This window comes from Cavia porcellus, unplaced genomic scaffold, assembly GCF_034190915.1.
Source record: "Cavia porcellus strain 051 isolate PalLab524CR breed Dunkin Hartley unplaced genomic scaffold, mCavPor4.1 scaffold_1, whole genome shotgun sequence".
Lineage (NCBI taxonomy): Eukaryota > Metazoa > Chordata > Mammalia > Rodentia > Caviidae > Cavia > Cavia porcellus.
Window position 1 is genome coordinate 231129548 of NW_026947484.1, and position 18053 is coordinate 231147600.

Sequence of the window (18053 nt, forward strand, 5' to 3'; positions counted from 1 at the left end):
AAGCAATTCTCTTCAGGAATGAACCCATCAAGCTTGCCTGAGACTCCAGCCTGCTGTGCTTCTGAGTCCAGGGATGAACTGGTAGCAGCAGCTTTTACCCAAGTTTTTGCCTCTGGGCCAAACTATGGATTCTGGACTTCCCACTCCAGCAATCACATGAGCCAGTTCCTTAAAATAATTCCCTTCCACTTCTGATTATGCTTCTCTGGAAAACTATCTCATTATAATCCCTTTATTTTTCAAGCTATGACTGATGAATACAGTGAATGCATAAATTTTTTTAAAAAATTATTACAGCAAAGGATACACTGTCATTAATTTCCCTGACCTCGCTTCAAATGCACTTATTTCATTATGCTTGTGACTTTCTGAAGCATCTCTGGAGGTTCTCTTTTGTGAATGTCTCTAGTTGTGTTATCCTAGTTGCCTTGAGGTCCTGAATCAACTCAAAACACACAGCTGCCATACATAGGCGTATGCTTTGGGGAACAGCCAGAAGTCACACAGTACTACTTCCAGTGAATAAGGTTGAGGGAGACAAGCTATAATGTTTTTATAAGCCTGCCTTTCATTGGATGGTACTCAGCAGCAGCATTCACTGGATTTTTTTTATCATACTTACAAAGTTCAAAAGAAAACTTTCAAAGCTGCTTCATAAAATTACAAGAACGATGGGTGTGGCCAAAGGAGGGGGACTATTTTGGAGGATGAATTGCAATGTGCCTTTTATAGCAATGGGTTTTAAAATTTAAACCCTTACCATATATTTGTATATTATGATCAATCTTTGTATCTGGCTCAGTTGAAAAAATCAGTAAAATAAAAGGACATAAGATGAAATATAGGAGCAGGGCATGGTGGCATACACCTGTAATTCAGCTCTCAGGAGGACTGCCACAGGTTCAAGGCCATCCTGGGCTCCATAGTGAGTTCAAGACCAGCTGGAATTGCATAGGGAGACCCTGTCTCAAAAAAAGAAAGAAAGAAAGAAAGAAAGAAAGAAAGAGAGAGAGAGAGAGAGAGAGAGAGAGAGAGAGAGAAAGAAAGAGAATCTTTCATTCCATAGAAAACTACTGCTAGATGTTTCTAGCATCTCTTCCAGAAAGTTTCTATGCCAAAGCAGATACAAATGGAAGCATGCCATTCTTACCCAGTTCTGAATCTCAATTTAATTTACAAATATATAAGGCATGTAAAACTGTCTCCCATGGTCCCAACTCTGAGCAATGTCTTGATGTCCCTGACAACCAAAGTTTAATTTTAAAAGACTCAAGTTTTTATGATGGTATTTTGAATTTCATGGAGAATGTTTGGTAGCAATCCCCCTTAGCACTCCACCCGTACTTGGCTCTCATTTCCTCAAGCTCCTCCATTTCACCCTTCAACGTTCCCTGAAAAATCTCTCCATCTAGTTTCCCTTTCTCTTCTCTTCACCCACATAGTAAAGGCTCTAGAAACTGTCCTGGAAACACAGGACCCTTCAGGGCTTCAGGAAGAGGAATGAACGGAGCCAGCAGAGCCTGCATCCTGTTTAGATGCCAGGGAGGGAGAAGCAAGGGAGAGTGGAGCCACAGCCAGCATGAAGATGAGGCACCAGGTGCAGACACTGTACACTGAACGTGTGATCTAGCGTGGCTCTCACGCAAGCCCTGTGACACGGGCGCTGGGATCATTCACATCTCCAGACAAAGAAACCAAAGCTCATGCGAGCTGAGTGGCTATATTAAGGTCTTTTAAACAGCTAGCTTATTCCAGAGGCCACAGCTAAACATCTGACATTAGAGAGATTTCTGCTTACAAGCTAATAGGTGGTGTTCAGTCCCACTCTGCCCATGTTCATTCTGTACAGACTTTCCTACAGAGATGTCCAGTATCTGGTGCTATAAATTACACTTGAAATAGGGCTGCATCCCTCAATTTCAGGTGTCAAATGACTATTCTCCAGCGTGATGGGGGTGAGAGGTGGTGGAAGCTTTAGGAGATGTAGCCCATGAGGGGTCTTTAGGTCACCAGGTGCTTCATTCTTTGAAGGGATTATGGGATCCCAGTCTCTTTTCCTGCTCTCCTGTTTTGAAATGTAAGTTCTTACATGTCTTCCATGATGTGATGCAACCAAGAGAAAGTGCCCTCACCAGAGCTTGGCAGATGCAAGGGTCTTACCCTTAAACCTGCATAACTGTATGCTAAATAAAGTTTTCTCCATAAATATCTCATGATGGATATTTTGTTATACTGATGGAAAGTAGACAGAAACACATCTGATGATCCTTCCTACTCTCTCTCCTACTTACAAGTTAAACATTCTCTTCCATGTCACTGTCCTCCTTGGGTCATATTTCACTTTTCTCTGAGAACACTTTTGGTGCTTTGGGCTGAAACCTGAATGAGATATTGTGATAAATGACCAAGATGGTGGAGCGGTTAGCAGCAGAGACAACAGCTCTCTGGGAGTCACTAGCCTCTTTGAGAGTTGCTGACCAGATGCTGGAATATAGATCATTGTGAGGAAGACAAGGAGGAGGGAAGTGATTCCACTGGACCCAGGAAGAATCTGAAGTGCAGATTGAAGCCCACAGAGAGAGTGAAGAGAGAAATTTCAATGAAGAAGAGGACAGTAGCCAGTGGTGCCTTCTCCCTGAGACGGGACTCTGTGCTAGGGGAGCAGTCAAGCCTGGGAATGCATAGTGATGGTAACAGTGATAGCTGGCAACTTCAGAAGCCTCTGCGGAGAGGCACAGTAGGTGTGGAGGACTGCACTAGCTGGCAGTGAGTGCAGAGGACTTAGTCCTCTCACAGGAGACAGTGACTGGCAGGAGCCATCTTGGAGATGGGCTGCCTGAGCTCAGAACCCAGGACTTCTGCCAGCTCCAGCTAGTGACTCCCAGCTGGGCTCAGATCCATGGAAATTGCTCAGTGAGCATGATGTGTCTGGTCTTGGGGCAGACCTGCCGAGATGATCCACTACCCTGCCGAAAAGCTACTGTTGGTTTGCTGGGATAGATCGTCACAATTCAGGACCCTCCACCCGTTGTCTGCTAGTGAAACCAGAGAGAATCCTGGAAGTGGACTGCTTGCTTTCCTTCTCTCTTCTTCATTATTTTTATGAGTGTGAATGTGGTTCCTCGCCTCTTTGTAGGTGTGCTTCTGTCCTTCCTTTTACCTTTTCCATGTCTCTTTTGTCTCAGTCTTCTGCACCAGTTTCCCACAGTTAGTATGATCCCTTTTTGCTCTCCAACCTTACTCCCAATCTCTTCCTCTTCTTCCACTTCTCTATTTTCTCCTTAATCTATTTTAACCCCAAGGGCAAAATTGACACATTAACAACTTATGTATTACATATAATTTTCTGATTTGTTTTACATTCTGTTGTAGAATCACAAATCTAATTCATACAGTTAAAAATGGAGAATTAAAGGTTAACTCATTTTGTCATTTTCTAGGCTGTGTTGTTGCTACTAGTATCACTATAGACAAAATTGACATAATTGTTCTAAAAAGCGGTTGATTCTGGTATTCCATGAGTGAGATTGACTAAGGATCACTACTGCAGCTCAGTGTCAAATAATCAGGGACTGGACCAAACAAGAAAAACCCTGTCATTTCCAAAAATCAGGAGGTAAGATCTTCCAAGAGACTCAATTGAATGAGACTTTGGAAAAAATGAAATCAGAAATAATCTCTCATAACTACAGAGATTACCAAAATACCATGCCTAGTGATGTTAGAGCAGATACACACACGAAAGCAATGGATGAGCTTAAGAAAATTACAGAAGCTCATCATAGGGAAGAAATGGAACCTGTAAAGTAGATTCAAGCAGATATCCAGGAGAATAAAAACTCCGCTGAAAGTATTTGAAGCAGATTAGGCCATTGTAAGGACAGGACCTTAGGTATTAAAGTCAGGCTTGTTATTTCTCACAAATAGCAAAGAACCATGAGAAATCAATCTAGTATCTTCTAGACAGAACAAAGAAAAATAATTTAAGGTTGATTGGAGTCAATGAAAAAGCAAGGGATAGCACAAATGACATTTTAAAAAATGTTCACAGACATCATGGCAGAAAACTTTCCCAGTAGAGAACAAGAATTTGGAATACAGATAAATGAGGCACATAGAACTCCAATTAGCCATGATTTTTAAAAAATTACAGACATATCATAATCAAGATTCCAGAAATTCAACATAAGAATAGAATCTTAAAAGCTGTTAGAGGAATGAAACCTGAACGAGTCCTCCTCTCTCCTGCTTACATACTCAGGCTGAGGACAGAACGGCATCGTGAGAACAAAGCTTTCTACGAGGTCCTTCAGTGTCCACCCCTTCAAGCTTCAATAGATTAGTTTTGGTAAAGAAAAGAAATATGGGGTACTTGTGCCCTTAAATGTCCCTTTTATCAAAATACATGTCACATATGGTAGCTTTAAGATAGTTCGAAAAACCCTCAGAATTTCTATTTGATTCTGTCAGATGGGAACACATTGAAGACTTATACCCAACATCTGAATGACCTCGGTCTGGGGGCCACGGCCTGGGACATTGGAGATCTGTCCTCAAAGTGTGGAGCCACACCTGCGGTGGCTCTGACTGAGGCCTATCTGGACACCTGAGGTCTGGGCTCCATTTATTAGTCCAACGCTTTTCTTTTCAAAAGATGGAAACGTCCCCTCCCCTTAAGTATGCATAGGACTTAGTGGTTTACTGAGCTGCCCACTTCCTTCCTGGCACTCCCCATAGTGGGCAGCTCATAGCAATAATTGGCACCGATGCTCCATTGTTTATTCACCCCTGGCTGCATAGTATTTGCTGTGGCTTGAATATTTATAATCCCAAATTCATTTGTTGAAGTCGTGACACCCAAGATGATTGTACCAGGAGGTGGAGGCTTTGGGAGGTGATTAGATCTTAATGAATGGGATCAATGTCCTCATAAGAGGTACAAAGGAGGGTTTTCACCCTTTTACCACCATAAGACACAGTAAGAAAGCAGCCAGCTACAACCCAGAGAGAGGCTTTCACTGGAACACAGCCATGCTGGCACCTTGATCTCAGACTTCCAGCTTCCAGCACTGTGAGAAAGAAATTCACATTGTTTATAAGCCACATGATTTGTAGCACTTTGTGAGAACAGAAGGAACAGGCCAAGAGGCCATTGGAGCACCAGCTCAGCCCTCCCAGCCTTTTCCTGGGGTCCCAGGCAGAAAGAACACTGTGATATTCTGGGATACATCAATGTTCCCCAAGTCCCTGCCATGAGGTTATAAATTCAACCTATCTGTCCCAGTTTCTGTCAACCATACCATATGCTCATGTCAGAGAATCGAAGGTGACATGCCCACAGTGACCTCCGGCACAGCTCCAGACTGCCAGCTGCCTTTGGGTGGGGCCTCCCAAGTGCTCCTGGGGGCGGCAGTGTGTCTGTCCAGTTGCTTCTGTGACACAGAACTTGCTCCTCCTCAGCCTCGCCCCTGCTCCTCAGCACGTAGCTCCCTACTAATCCTTCTCAAGTCCAGTGGAAAGAGGTCCACCCCAGATGGTCAGTCCCAGTTAGTGCTAAATCCCTAAGATTGCAGCTGGTAACCCTGGCCAGCCACAAGGAGCCCTAGAAGCTTCCACAGTTTAGTGACTCATAGTCATCCTCCACTTGAACGTCCAGTTCTTTTTAAAGCGTGTTTCTCCCAGAAACTGCAATTCCAGCCCAGCCTCTTCTCTGCAGTGTCTCTTTGGCTATCCAGTGGTGTTCCAGGAAATTCATGCGTGCCGGGTCATCTCTTGTCTCTTTCAGGCTGCCAGGAAGAAAATGCAGCTTTGGCTTGCATCCAACTTGGGCTCCATCACATGACTTAATTCAAGATGCAACCGGGCACTGCCTTTTGAGCTCCCAAATCCTTAACAGCGTCTCTGTTCTGTTGTAATGGTCACAAAGCCACTGCATGGTACCCATTTCAAGTGGTATAACGATTAATGAAATACAGTGTGTTGTTCTACTTCATTTAATTTAATGGTTGCATCATGTACCATGGATGTACCCTAATTTGTTTAACTAATCCCCTATTGGAGAACATTAAGGTAATTATTATTGTTATTAGATAAGCAGCTGAACCTTGGAAACACACTCTTAAATGCCTTCCCTGAAGGCAAATGAAAGATCTGTTTCTTATCAATCTACCGTGCTCCTTGGACATTATTCTACCCTAGCCTGTACCTCACAGACACCTTTAGTGCTGCTATGAAGAAAGTGGGCCCCTTAGGGGTACCAGGGTGGGCAAAAGTTGGCAATCAGCTCAATCTTTGAAGAATGCATTTTAAAAACCATAGATCCTCCGCTGAACACATAAGAAAAACATCCTTGTTTTTTCCTCTGTTATATTCCCAAGCACCTTCCTGTGCTCAGTCATAAAACATGTCCTCCTAGACATGCTTGTGGTTGATTTTGTTCCCTTAGAAGCTCAGACAGGACACCCTGCTGGGAAGGAGAGAAGCCAAGAGACTCACGCACCTGTCTGCATAAGCACAGCATTCCTCAGGTGAAGACCGGCTCCTAGTGGCTCCTCCCTGGAACCTGCCATGCCCTGTATCTTGTGATATTGCTGTGTAGCCCCAGGCAGCTGCGCCTATAAAGACAGAAGAGAATTCTCCATCTGGGAGTGAAATACCACACTGAAGAGTGACAGATTGCAGGAGAGCTCAGACTTGATGGGGAAACAGTAGCCAGCCAGCCATGGAAGCAGAGGGATAGTGTTGGTCATCAACACGAATGAGCAGTATTCTTCTAAACACCTTTAATCTCATAATAGCCCTCTGAGGCCCAGAGGAAGGGGCTGCTGATGCTGGGACCTGGCAGAGTGACTCAGGCTCCTACACCATCCTGCTTCCCAGCACAGATGCACCAGAGGCAACCAGAGCACAGGGCAGATGAGTAGAGAGAAACAGAGAGGGAAGCAGAGTTTTGTGATTAGCAGAGGGAACAAAATTAGGAACTGCAGACTTGCAGGTCTGAGGTGAAAGCAAAGTGACCAGTCACCAGGACAGCCCTAGAGAAGGAGCCCTTATCCCTGTGCTCAGGGTGTGGTGGGTCACCTGGAACCGGCCATGCCCTGTATCTTGCAAGACATCTTAGTCTTAGACTGTCACTGCTTTGCATTGTGCTGCAAGCAGCAGGAGCCAGACTTTGTTTCCTGAGGCTGAAAAGAGCCTGACTGGTTAGTGGTGCAAGTGATTTTCACGAGCTACACGGTCATACAAGGAGGAAGAACATGATGAGGGAATCAACCAGGAACTCCAGGGTCTGACTGAACAGTAGATCAAAAGACAAAGGACTTGGATGCCTTGGGACCTTTTAAGTGAGACAAAACCACTCTGATAACTATGGTAGTCATCTATGTATCAAAGACACTACCAGTGATTCTCAGTTTCATTGCATGTCATGGTTTTCATAGTTTTTTATGTGCTCTATTTGTGTCATTGTTACATGAGTCCTAGGAGTCGTGCTACATAGGAATTGTGAACTCTCTTGGACAGATGAGGAAAGTAGGGTTCAGGTAATGTTGAGAGGCCCAGGGTTGTGTAACTAGGGTCAGAACAACTGACACAGAGAGAGAACACAACTTTCCGCCCATCCTGAGTAGGATTATGCCAGTAGTGAGAGGGTACTGAGTCATTTCAAGCTGTGAGAGGTGAGTGGGCACATATTTTCCCAACTCTATGTTCGGTGACATCAGCTTGGTAACTTGGCATCAGCGGGGAGCACTTAAACTATGGAAATTTTCAAGTGCTACAAACCAGGTCCTCCTGGTTCCCTTGCTGCCCAGAGTTGTTTGGTAAACATTTTCCAGCTTTCCATAAGACTAGGCCAATAATTTCTCTAGTTGGTGCTTAATACAATACAATGCCACATTATGGGGCATGTTGACACATGCCTGTAATCCCAGCACTTGAGAGGCGGAGGCAAGAAGATTGCTGGGATGAGTTCAAGGCCAGCCTGAGCTCCATAGTGAGTTCAAGGCCAGTCTGAACTGCATAGTGAGACCCTGTCTCAACAAAAGGAAGAAAAAGCCACAACCTTCAAGATCAAAGTTGATGCATATCTGAGATAAGAAAATGGTGTCTTCTGCCACCTTTCAATATCTCCCATCGTGGCAACAGAACTAACTTTAATTCTTAAGAACTTTTATTTTTTCCTTACATAGGACCAGACCCTCTAATGTGCATTTTCCATACTAATCCATTCTTATCAAAACCCTTTTCTATACCTGAGGACATTTTAGCAGTTCATTGCTCAAGGCCACAAAATGGTGAAACTGGAGGTGTCTGAACCTACTTTTGTCTAGATCTGTCTGCACTTTTACTCATGGGGCTGACATCTTTATCACTATTATTATTTCCTAAGTAGAACAGACTTTTCAGCTCCACAATGAGCCTTCTTCTCCCATCTGGTAAACATATAATGGAATTATAACTAAAATCAATCAAGACAAGTAATTTCTAATGTGCAATGAATATTTTAAGAACCATCTCAAATCTCAATAAGATTCCATAACCTATTAGACCATTTTAGCAATTTATAATCATGGCCTATAGAGAGTGTCAAAATTAATATTCTGCTCTCATTATTTGAACTGTTGGAGATAGCTTACATGATAATTGGCTCTTAACAGCCACAATCTGATTTAATTTATTTATGAATACTTAGTATTTATATTTCATGGGTATTGTTTTAATTATTAAATCACTACATCTTATGAAGAAATGTAATTTCGTTACAGAGCAAATGTTCTTCATGTCGACATCTCTAATGCCATTTTAAAAGCATGTGAGGATAAAAAGATTGCCTGGGTTTCAAAAACAAAATTTACATTTTGCTGAAAAACATTTTGCTAGAAAATAAATACTTCACATGCAAAATGACTTGGAGAGCTAAAATAATTATCCTGGTGATTACAGGGGGATAAAAAGCCACCTGCCAATGCACTCCAACTTAGAGCATCCAGAGTTAATATCCTAACTCAGAGAGGCAGCTTGGCTTGAATTAAACAGTTAAGCCAAGAGGACAGCATTACCCAGGCATGACAGAGCGTGTTCTGGGGCTCACAGGAGAGACCTGGCTTCTGACCCCAGAGATGCTATTACCAGTCCATATGGCCTTGGATGTGTTACTGAGGTACCCACTCAGATCACCAGTTTCCCATTTGAGAAATAGGATTAACAATATGCCTTACCAGACAAAAGCATTTTGGTGCGGATGGGCTGGTGATACCCTCTGCAGGGTATAGCCTTGCCCAGAATACCCTTGCCCAGAAATGAAGAATCATGTCAGTTCTACAACAGCAGAGTACATGGCCTTTCTGAGTGTGATCCCAGGGCAAGTGCAAGGTCAGGGGTGCCTGTAAAGGCAGGAAAGATTATATTACATACCTAATGGAAGCTGCATACTGCTCACTGGTGTGGGGTGCTAAAGAATGCCAAGTGTTTGTATTTGGACTCAGTCTGTCACCTTCCTTTTAAACTATATGGAGAAGGAATGTAGCACTTACTCATTTTTTTTTTTTTTTAAAGATAGAGACGCAGGTCAAGAATAGGTTTGCAGACATCTAGGACTGAACATGTTTTCCGAGCCATGCAGGGCCCACGAGCCCTCCTCTCTAGCTGTGTGTCAATTTTAGGAAGAGGAATTGAGAACCCAGGATACTGTTTCCTAGCACAGGTCTTGAAACCGTAAAGCTAATCTCATTGGGCTTTGTGCTACATTAAATTAGACTCCTAATTCTAATTTCACCAAATAGGGTCACTGGAGAACAGGAAGTAGAGGCCGCTAACTGAGTTCCACCGTCCAGAGGGAGTCAGGAGAGAACAGAAAATCAATTGTGCGCCTGTCAGGGAGCAGGTGAAGCTGTTCACATCCCCATCTGTTGGTGGGGAGGGGTGTGATGGGTTTGTTTTCTGGTAAGGACACAAAGTCATTTCTCACAAGAGACAGCAAGGTTTGGGCCACATGCTTTTCTACCCATGTTCCTTTTGGGATCCTCTTCATGATGGGTGGATGAAGACTCTGTCTTTTCATATTAATTATTTATTTACTGTTCTACCCACTCCAAGTCTGGACCAGGGGTGAAAAGGAGGGTGTGCCTGGGGAAAAATGACTTTCTGGGCAGAGCTGGGTTTGGTCATCTAATACCCAGGGAGGGAGCTTATCTCACTGCTACACCTGTCCCTCCCCTTCATCTCCTGCAATGTGGGGCTATTGGCTGGGAAGACGCAGGAGAAGGGCCCAGAGGCCTTTGACTTCCTAGGGCTCAGGCTCACCGGAAAGTAAGCCCCTGAAGCATTTCTGTTGTTTCTGGAGGACATCAAAAGCAAGCAGTGGTGTGTCCAGATGTCTGACACCTCCCCTGCCTCCCACAAAGAGAGAGGACCCTGCATTCTTTCTCCAGCTCTGTCCCTTGCTTGTAGCACGGCCCCGTTACCTGGCCAGCTGTCCTTAGACAGGGTTCCTGGCCACACGGCTCTTCTAAAATTCAAGCAGTTGACAGACCTTTGGGGCCAAGGCAGTAATGTCAGAGTCTGCTGAGGGGTCCCACAGCCTCAGCCATGAGACGTAGGTGTCAGTTGTCCTCTGCAGGAAGACACTCAGGTGTTGGCCATGAGGTGGCCACACAAGTGGGTTGTGACAGGGTCAGGGACCTGGCTCAGGACAACAGGAGGAGAAACACCTACCCTCTGGGCCAGGCTTTCTGTCTCTTTTTTCTCAAGAGAGCCTTCCCTCGGGTGGCCTCCCACCGGTGGCTTTGCTCAAACCAAGAGCAGGAACTTCTCTGACCACTGAGCAGCTGTATTCAAGCCCACCTAGATGCTAGCTTCACTGCTCATTAAGCAGGACTCGACCATTTTCCGGGCTTTGCAGCAGCAGAAGCAAGGAGAGTACTCTGAGATGGGTCTTGGGACGAGCTGTCCCCCGAGGCCACCTTCAACTGAACGATAAGGGCAGGCCTGAGGTGGCTGCAGAATTTCCTGGCTGATCTATTTCCTAACTGGTCCTTTTTCTCTAGCCTCACGTTGGATCTGCTCGCTGCTTAGCGAGCAAAATGCCTGCACAGCCAAACCGGAAAATGGTCCCATTGCGCCCTCTGCTGCCCACATGGTAGACTGCATGGCTCTGTGGAAGAAAATACCAGGGATTTCTCTCACTTGGAGGGAGCAGGGAACTAACCTTTAGCTCCGTATGGGTTAATTAGGAAGGTGTGATACATAAATAGTCTAAAGTAAGAAAAGCTCATTGTCTTGCAGAGTTTCTGTGAGTTAGGAATTTTGTCTGTGTTGTGAACTGAATGTTTGTGTCTGCTTCTAAATCCTGCATTGATCTGCATTGACCTGCAATGACAGAAGTGACCATAGGAGGAGTGAGACCTGCGTGGGGTGATTAAGTCATAGAGTCCTTGGGTGTAGAATTAGCACTTACTAAGGCCCACGTGAGGACACAGGAAGGCACCACCACGTGTAAAGCAGGTCCTTGCTCCAGCACCAAAATGGATTCACCCTGATCTTGGACTTCCCAGCCCCAGAACTGTAAGAAGTAAGTGTTTGTTATCTTAAGGTACCCAGTCTATGGTAGAGGTTGAGTATACGTTATCTGAAATGGCTGGGATCAAGTGTATTGGCTTTCAGATACTTTTGGATTTTAGAATACTTACATAGACTACTGTTAATCATGCTTTTACTTTACTTTGCTTTATTTGACTTTACTATTTTTGGTTTTTTAAAGACAGGGTCCCACTACATAGTTCAGGGTGGCACTGAACTCACTGTAGAGCCCAGGATGGCCTCAAACTTGTGGTGATCCTCCTGCCTCATCCTCCTGAGTGCTGGGATTACAGATATGCACTACCAACCACATCTAGCACTGGTTGAGCATTCTTAATCTGAAAATTTGAAATACTCTAAAATCCAAAACTTTAGGCTGGAGTGGTCATGGCTTTGGGATTTTTAAAAGCTTGGCAGGTGCTTCTATTATGCAGACAAGTCTTAGAACCACTGTCCCACTTCGCGACAGGTATCATAACCCCTCAAGAAAGTAGAGAAAAGTTGGCCAAAATCGGACACTGAGGACAGAAGAAGTCGATCAGTAAGTAGATAATCGCACAGCGATCCATACAAGAGTCATGAAAGAGGTAGGCGGGGCAGGGTAACCTAGGGAAGGCACAGGAGGGGCACAGCTCCTATACCTGGGGGCACGGTGGGGAGCTGACGTCTCAAGGACCAGAAGTCTTCTGGACAAAGGAATGGACAGCCTAGAGAGGAAGGCGATGCCGCAGAGCAAGATGGGACAGCTTCACTTCCTGAATGGGTGAGGACACTTTCGGGTGGCCGATGAAGCCCATGAAGGTGGGAGCCCATAAAGATGGGTGACAGGTCAGACATGGCAGCCGCGTGTGGCAGGCTGGGAGAGGGTATGGCAGAAACAGGCAGGAAGTCTTCCCTTTCATCCTCTTCAGCCCGCCCTCAACAGAGATACTAAATTGTTTCGGTTTGGATCTTAAATGTCCCCCAGAGGCCATGTGTTGAAGACTTGGTTACCAGCCCAGAACGCTCCTGGCAAGGGGTGGAAAGGAAGATACGCTGAATTAGGTAACTGGGTTACACCCTTGAAGATGCTGGAACCCTAGCTCCTCTCCCTTCCTTTTCCTCTTGACCACCATGAGGTCAGCAGCCTCCTCTGCCATGTGTGTTCCTCACCATGATGCTCTGCCTCACCACAGGCCCAAAGGGACCTCCGAAACACGAGCTAAAAGAAAACTCTCTTCCATTTCTATTGCTTACCCCAGGTATTTTGTCATGGGAAGGGAAACTTACTGACACATTAACCGTCAGAGAACAAAGGCCAGTGCTTTATGCCACACGGTGAGGTAGAAAAGAGTCAGACTCGCTGAATTTAAAACAAATTCCATTCCTTCGAGTGGCATGGCATGAATGAGCCAGCCACAGCCTCTGACCTTGATTCCTCCACAATAAAACACATATAATGCCCAGCCCAAAGGACTGTTCTGAGGATTAGGACAAAAGATAGCTCAGTAGTTCTCCAGGTCTAGCCCTCAGTCACCTAGTTGCTATAGATGCAGATTCTCAGGTCTCTTCTCAGACTTGCTGAACCAGAGAGCCAGCCGCGTGCTCTGTAAGCTTCCTGGTGCTTCTACACACACCAAAGGCCGAGAGCCACGGTGGCTGGTGAACTGCTTCATGCCCAGGCTTGCTTTTGGAGAAGTATAAAAAAACCAACAGCTGCCTAGCTCTGGCTTCTATTCTAGCACCTTCTGTTTGCCTCCCCAAGCAATGGCTTCTGGTCCTTGTAGTTCTAGAGCTGAGGTGGTCAGGCTACAAAATCAGCATACCAGCTGGAAGTGCACTTGGCTAATGACGTGTGACCTTGTCTTCCAAATGAGAGCGACAATACACATGGGTCAGTCAGCAGACGGTGTACTCCACACCTACTCAATCCATCCTCACAGCAATCCTATGAAGTCAGCACTATTACTCCCATTATAGAGATTTTAAAACTGAGGCATGGAAAGGTTAGGAGACCTACCCAAGGGGCACAGTCACTGAGTGTTACAGCTGGGAATTGGGTGGCGGTACTCTGGCTGTAGGACCTGTGCTCTCAGTCCGGTGGTCTCCTGGATGCTCTGAACTTTCAGTAAGTTGGTAAAGCATCTGACACCTTCACTGCTCATTACTGTGCTGGACACCTTACCCTCAACAGTCTCTCTGCCACTTACCATAAGAACTTGATCTAGTCACTTCGCCTCTCCTGGATTTCATTTTCAGATATTTAAAATGAGAAGGTAGACCAGGGGATGTAAACTGGACCCCAGGGCAGACATTTGGCTTTTCTTTTAAATCACTGACTAAGCTTTCCCCTGCTCACTCAGTGACCACCCTTTGTCCTACTCCAGAACTGTGTCCTTAGCTTCCGGCAGCTGGAGTCTGAGACTGCTCGCCGACGTCTAACCCTGCATCTCTCTTCTCACCTTCGCCTGTCTCCTCTGTGGCAATGTGACGCGCAGCCCTGGCCCTGGGATCCTTCCTAGGCAAAGGGGGCCAACCCGGGCCCCTCTCCTGTCACTGCTGTGCAAGTCCCCTGCTCCGGCCTGGCTGTCAGAAAGTCAGTTGGCCTGCCACGCGCCCTGGAAATGCTGGTCTATATTTGGTCCTGGAGAAAGCCAGATGCAGCTCGTTTCAGGATTACGGCCACTCTAACTTCAGAATCCATCACACATGGGGAGATGATTTATTTTTATTTAATCTAGACTTCCTTATTCCTAACTCAGAGATTAATCAAGCGATGGAGGGAGAGCTTTTATTCTGCTTCAGGATCTTACACAACCCCTGAATGCCTTTCATTTCCTGCTGCAGGGATACAAGTACTGTCCCCACCGGGCCTTGTGAACCTCCTGATCCGGCTGCTGGGAAGTGGGTGCCAGGCGCTGCTACCAGCAACAGCTTGACATAAAGAAGGCATGAGTGATGCTGAAGAGAAAAATGAAGAAGCAAGCATCTAAGTACCTTAAGGAATCTCGTTCAAGTTACGGATACATCCGTCATTCAGGAATTAAGAATGCATCTCAAACATCTTCCCTCACGGTCTTTTAAGTCGAGATGAGGCTTCAAGAGCTTAAGTTCACACCTGTGATCTTCACTGTGATGACCACGGTGCTACTTGACTTTCTGTGACTCTGGGTTCTATTATCCCACAGTGCTACTTGACTTTCTGTGACTCTGGGTTCTATTATCAAGATAAGCCAGAATTAAATTTTTTTTTGACAAATTTTGAAGTCCTGTAAGATGCAGCTTTTTAATCAATACTAAAACATGTCAGCCAGGCAGTAGCACATGCTTGCAGTCCCATCTACTCAGGAGGCCGTGGCAGGAGGATCACAAGCTCCAGACCTGCCCGGGCAACTTAGCAAGAGCCTGTCTCAATATAGAAAGGGCTGGATGTACAGCTAGTGGTAGAGCTCCTGCTTAGCACGTGAAGATCCTCGGTTTGTCCATAGTCCAGGAGCGGGTATTGGCAGGGGAAAAAAATCATTTTCATGAAGTGCAAACTGCTGTTAACACTTGACAGTTTGGGAAGCATTTTCTCCCTTACGTAACTGATTCCTATGATGACTCATCACTGGGGTAAAATCGCACCTTGCTTCCACACCTGCACGCCCTGGTTAGCAGAGCAACAGCAACAAGAACTGAGGACGCCAGTGTTCCTCCTTTCCTAGCTTCCCGTCGGGCTAGCGCTCAAGAGGGGACCAGCCTGCACAGGTCTGCCATCTACTGGTGCTCCTAGGGTAGCATGCGTTTCAAAAGTGGTTTTCCTTCAGCGTAAACTTCTGCAAGACCCCTTGAACACGTTGCTTCTTGCTACTCAGATCTGTAATCTCTGCCTCTCAATTTCTGAAATAGGCTTTCAGTTGCTGTTGTCCTAAGGAGCCTAACACAGGACCTAAGACTCACTAGCAGTTGAAACTATTTTTCATTCCTTTCGTCATGGTGACAGGTTTCAGAACCGCCTCTGGGCAACTTCCAAATGTGGTGGAAGAGGGGTGGACCATAGCTTAGCTGGAGACAGAAAAATCGTTGAACTTTCCCCAGGTTCACTGTAACGGGTGTGAAGGTAGCGTGGTCAGCTGAGGCGGTGGCCACAGCTGGTGCAAAGTCCAGGAGCTGAAGCCCACCGCCTGCCCCCAGGCACAGCTGTGGGCTTCTCCAGGGCACATCCCAGGAAACTCCCATCAGCCCTGAGACACAGCAGCGTGTCAAACGCAGGCTTTCAAACTTGGATACAGGGGTTGGATACAGGGGTTTTGTTACGTGGAATCTTTGCACTTTGCTTTAAATACAGAGATAAGAGAAAACTTGTCCATCTTTAACAAAGGGCTAAAATGAGATGATTTGGGGGGGAAGTGTTAAAAAATGAGATGACTTGGCTATAAATCACCCTTCACGGCCGTAACATTTCAAAGAACTACTATCAGTAGAGCAGTACTGTGAAATAGCAGACAGAGGAAAGAAAACTGGGTTTGAAAAGTTATGGTAGCCTGCAGCCACTGATGGACATTTTTAGATTCTTGCTCAAAAGTACCTAGTCCGGGAAAAACTTGTGGCTTTGTATTTACCATGGAGGTTCTTTTCAGTGAATATTTCCTTTTCTTCCTTATGTTCCATGGCAGGAGAAATGCAAGCGCTTTGGAGATTTTGGAAAGCACTGTAGTGTCTGTTGAGGTTTGAGGTTCTACATGGCCAAAGGCCAAGATGGCGACAGGGAGCCGGGCATGGCGGTGCACCCCTGTGGTTCCAGCACTCAGGCCGAGGCGGAGTATGACCGTGAACTCGAGGCCAGCATGAGCTACTTAGACTGTCTCCCCCCAAAACAGAACCTCAAAAGGATGGCAACGTGATAAGCTGCAGATTTCATGTCATAACTTACTGCAAGATTTAGCAGTTTATGTCCAATTCAGGATTTCAAGACCTGTAAAAGGTCTGTGGACACTCTTGTATGAGAGTTGTTCAGGAATACTACAGAACACTCATCTAATATAGCTGCATATACTTTTAAAAAATCTTTTTAAGCTTCACTATGCAGTTCAGAGTGGCAACCCTCTTGCCTCGGCCTCCTGAGTGCCGAGGTTACAGGCATGTGTCACCACATCTATTTGCATACACTTATGAACAGCTTTTTGTGCCCTAAATTTCACTTTATTCTAACAACAATCACTAAGACATGGCTTGTTTTCACAATCGTACTTGACAGAATGATTCATAAAATTCATAAACTGACTCCCACCCAGGCAGAGGGATCCACACTTGTAATCCAGGATTCTGGGAGATGGATGCCCAACTGGAAGTGTGAGCCTGCGCGAACAATTTAGAAACTTAGTGTCTCAAAAAACAAAAACAAAACACACAACACTGAGTCACAAAGCTAGAAAGTCAGTCAACACTAAAGCCTTTATTCTACGGAGCTCCTCAGAAACCAGGTGTGTTTTCCAGACTCTCCTGCTCCAGCCAATGTGGCTACCTGTTGTATTCATTTTAAATCACTTTAAGCAGGTGGAAAGGCATACTATTCTTAACCACACTTCACCTGCTCGAGCCTCTCCTGGTAAATACCATTTTCCCATGGTGCGATGCCCCAGTACAGTTCTCTTGATTTTGAATCATCTTGTTTGAGGACTGAACCCAAGGCTTTCATACTGAGCTGCATCCCCAGAACCCTTTGAATAGGGAGGCTCACGCATTAGCAGACACAATTTTTGGAGTTAGGTTTTATAAAAAGTGTCTCAGCTAGGCACGGTGCCGCAAACCCTTTAATCCCAGCAATCGGCACTCCGGAGCGGCACTCAGGAGCGGCTGCAGCAGGAGGACTGCTGTGAGCTTGAGGCCAGCCTGGAGTACACAGTGAGTTCAAGGCCTGCTACCTGCAGGGTGAGATCCTATTTAAAAAACAAGTCTCAGCTGGGTGCAGAGGTGCATACTATAGTCTCAGCACTCTAGGAAGCTGAGATACACGAAACCACCGATTCCAGATCATCCTGGGTAGTTTATCAAGACCCTGTATCAAAAATCAAAAGGTTGGAGATTTATCTCAGTGCTGAGGTTCTGGGTTCCATCCCTAGTACCAAAATAATAAAATAAAAATTTGGGTTTGTGCAGTTCTACTTCAATACTGGAGGAAGGCACATAATTCATATATTTAAATCAGCTTCCCAGGTCACATTGGAGATGATTTTTAAAACTCTAAATAGGTGGTCATGACCAGCACCACGACTCTAACAGTGCTCTGAAGCATACACTTTATGCCTCATGTTCCAATTTGGAAAGTTCAGTGTTTTAAAATAAGGAAGCCATAAGTTTACAATTTGAATGCACATCCAGTTTAGCAATGGGTACCCACCTAATTCCTACCCTGAGCTCTGCCTAGTCCTATCATGGAGATCCACATCGGTGCAAATCCCTCGACAGTTTTTGAGTGAAAATCTTGTTGTTCTTGATTCATACCTTCACCTGAA